This window comes from Bison bison, unplaced genomic scaffold, assembly GCF_000754665.1.
Source record: "Bison bison bison isolate TAMUID 2011002044 unplaced genomic scaffold, Bison_UMD1.0 scf7180017864167, whole genome shotgun sequence".
In the NCBI taxonomy this organism is placed as follows: Eukaryota; Metazoa; Chordata; class Mammalia; order Artiodactyla; family Bovidae; genus Bison; species Bison bison.
In genome coordinates this window covers 3,929,173-3,933,073 of record NW_011494739.1, presented here as the reverse complement: position 1 = coordinate 3,933,073, position 3,901 = coordinate 3,929,173, and positions in this window count along the sequence as shown.

The window sequence follows — 3,901 nt, the reverse complement described above, 5'->3', positions numbered from 1 at the left end:
GCCATACCTTGTGTCCCTGCTTCTTTCATTACCATCTCTCCCTGGACCACATTCTCTGCTCTACCAGGGTAGAGATCTCGTCCATCAGTTTGTCTGAGATCCTCTCAGTGTCAAGAACTATATCTGGCTCTCATATATGACACAATATGTTTGTAATTCATAAATGAATGAGTGAACACCCCCAGGTGACTGATGCCCAGTGAGGGCTGGAACCTGGTCAGTTAGCCCACCCTTCAGGGCCTTTGAAGGTCAGGGCTTCACTCCCTGCATTTTCCCCCAGGTGCTTCCCAGACCTGATCACTCCAGTCCAGGGTCACCCTTTCCAGCCCCTGAGCCTTGGCTTAGGCAGTGCCCTCCACCTGGGTGCTCTCTCAACTCTGCCATAGAACTCACTGTTAAGGCCCCACCTAACTTTGGACTCTACCAAGAAGCCTTCCTGGACTGTTCCTTGAGTCAATATTTATCATTCTGTCCCATAAACTCCACCCCATGCTTTATGGGTTTCTCAGGGCATTTGCTGTTTTCTCCAGGAGCAGCACCCCCAGGCACCTGGCCTGTATTGATCATCCTCAGACCCCAGTGTGGGTTCCATAGAAATGCTGGCTCAGGGGCCCCTGATGAAGAGGGGCAAGATGAGTGTAGCCTGGGAATCAGCATCAGCAGCCTGCTTTCCGGGACCTTATGTGGGCTGGTGGTTGGCTGAGCTCAGTGACTCATGTCTTACCAAGCCAGGAGCCCAAACCCAGAAGGAGCAGCTCTTGCCCTCTGCTCTCTGCCCTTTGCCCTCTGCAGGACCCAGGGCAAGCAGGGGAAATAGAGGCCTCCTTGCCCACCTTGTCCCAAGGGCAGGCGCTTTGTCCCAGAGCAGCCTCAGCAGTTCAAACCCTCTCCCAGGCTGTGCAGCCCAGGGCAAATGCACACCCTCTCTCTGCCCGGCTTCCCGCCTGCACTGAGCTCACAGGCTGCTGTGGTGGTTCAGGAAGCCCAGACACCTGACGTGCTTGAACCAGCCTGACACAGAGAGGCAAGAGCCGTTTACTGAAGAAGAAACAGTCCAAAGAGTGGGCAACTCTTCCAGTCCCCGTACAACACACAAGGCAGAAGGGCGGGTGTGCTGGGGACCCTCCAAGGTCATAACAGGGACCCTCATCCATCCACCTCCCACCTGGACGGCAGGGAGGGACTTAGCTCAGCACCTGTTCTCTCCACTGGACAGTGAGATCTGAAGACAGCAACTGTGCCATCATTTGGGGACCCTGTCCCTGTGTGCAGTCCCAGACGATCCTGTCCCCTCACCCTATAAGGGGAGTCCATCCCAGCAGGACTGCATCTTAGATTCCTCAGGGGACCACAGTCACAATGCAGGAAGGTCAGGTGCCCCAGGAACCCCAGTCTCTGCACCCACCACTCTTGGGGCCCTGGCTGCTAAGCACCCCACAGAGTCGAGCAGGTGGACTTGAACCCCACTGACGGGCCAGGACTTTGGGCTGGGACTTCGCTCTGGTCTGGGGTGTTTACAGAGACCCCGGGCCTGGTCCAAGTGCTGACACCGTGGCTGATGTCCCTGTTGGGTTAAGCATTGATGGTCCTGGCTGATTCCGGCTTTGGACAGGGGACGCCTAAGGGAACTGCTGGGGCCAGACATGACAGAAACGATTCAGAGTCTTTCCACCTGAGGTGGGGGCTGCCCTCCCACCCCAGACCCAGCTTCTCCTTTTCTGGCTTTCAAAGCCCGGACCAAACCTCCTCTCTGCCCTTGGCGCCAAGCTGCCCTCCCTCTTGCCCCAACTCCTTTGACCATGTCTCTCTCCTCCAGGCTGATCCCCCACCCCCTCTTCCAGCCTGCCCTTCCTCTGTGAGGGATGGGGGGGGGTTGTGGGCTGAGCCAGTCTTCCCTGCCCCTTCCACTGCTCTGAGGTGGTCCCGGCTCCTCCTGGGTGAGACAGAAGTCCTGAAGGGTGAGGCCTGGCACTCTGGGTCTCCGCCCTCCCAGTGCCCCGGAAGTAGGGGAGGGCCTGGCCAGGCGGCTCCAGGCATCCCCAACCCCTGCTCATCACATTCTTCCCAGGACCCTACAGATCTCTCTTGAGCAGTCTCCCCAGGGAGAGAGACAACCTTCACCCAGTAGAGCCCTCAAACCCACCAGATCCTCCTGCTTCCAAATCCACCCGGCCCGGACGCCACCATCTTTCTACAAACACTGCAGGAGCCTCCCCACTGACCGCCCCTCTCTCACCTCTCTGCCCCTTCTCCACCCGGCATCCAAGAGACTTGGAAAATGCTACTCCAGTTCTGCTGCTCCTCCACTGCAGCCCTCAGTGGCTCCCCATTGCCCCCTCAAACTCGGCCCTCAGACCAGCCAGAACCGGCCCTCCAGCCCCTCTGCCTCTTCTCCCCACTGCTTACCCCCAGCTCAGCCCACCACCCCTAACTACCACTTCTCTTCCCCACATGCCTCGGCCTCACCCTGGCCTCCAAGCCTCTGCACAAGGCTATTCCCTCTTATGGGATGCCCTTCCCACTTCTTCATGTGGCTCAGCTCAGACATCTCTTTGCAGGCAGGAGGCTCCTGTCACTCTCCCCGTCGAGGTGCTGTCTTGGCCCTGCATGTGGCCCTGGGACTGGCACTTGGCCTCCACTGGAGGCAGCTGTGTTGCACTGAGTGGGCCTGGGATGACCAGAGACTGTGAGTATCCCCGGGACAGAGCAGAGTGGGTGGACCCAGTTCCTGCCAGGCGCTCGTGGGGACATATTCCATCTGCTGCTCAGGTCCCCTCCCAGCGAAGCCTCCCCCACCCAACTCTTCACTCCAGCTAATGGTAGCAGGTCTCAGCCCTGCCCCGGGTGGCCCTTCTGGGTCTGCGAGTCAGCGAGTCCTCAGCCACCCCCACATAACCTGCTGGGGAGCTGGCCATTGGCCAAGGGAACATGTCCGTGTCGCTATCCATCCCAGGCCTGCCCACAATTGGCTTACAGGTGACAAGGGGCTCAGAGCTTACCTGCTCTGCCGTTTCCCGGCAGGGGGCTGACCCCTCTGAGCTTCAGGCTGCCCTGGAGTGGAGCTAATGGTAATCTCCCCATGCAGGGGGCCAGGGTGAGCTGGGCAGTTGTTGAGAGCCTGGAAATAAGCCTGATATGTAGTAAAAGCTCAAAAAATGTGAGCATTTCCTTGTTAATTTCAACATCCTTTTACCAAGATTTCATTTTCACATTTGTGTCTGCCCCTGGTGTCTCATACCACCAGGTGTTCTGCAGGTGTTTAGTGAGTAAACAACGGTTCCTGGGCTCCAAGGAGACCCTGGCCCTCTTTATAGGCTGTGACAGGAAGTGGGGGGTCTCTGGAGCTGCCCAGCTCCTGTGCCCCAGCCCCTGTTTCTCATCTAATCTCATCCCACCGCCTGTTGGCTCTGGAAGGAGTGTGAGACAGTGTGACCCCAGCCATAGGAACTCAGGCCTTCCCTGCAGACCCCAAAGTTCCCCCTTCCTCGGGCAGGTCACAAAACACCCCACGGGACTGATCACAGCCAGGCATGATGCTGGGGCCTGGGCTAGCTGGGGCCTGGAAAGTTCTTCCAGGCAGGACTCCAATGGACAGGGAATGATTAATGGAGCTGGCTAGGGCTGGATCTCTGGCTGGAAACGTCCAAGCTCTTTGAAACAGTGGTTTGGATTAGCTGTGGCAGCCCGCCCCTACCCTAGCAGGTCTGCACCCCACTGCCCAGGACTTTGGTAAAGCAAAATCAGGCATGCAAAACCCTGTCCTAGCAGGGCAGGGGCAGTGCAGGGGACACCGGGGTGGGGGGGGGGAACCTCCCCCCACCTGCCAGGAAAGGAGAATTCCCCAGAACTGGTGGCATCCAAGGGGCAATGGGGCAGGGAGACTGTCCTCAGTCCTGACTGT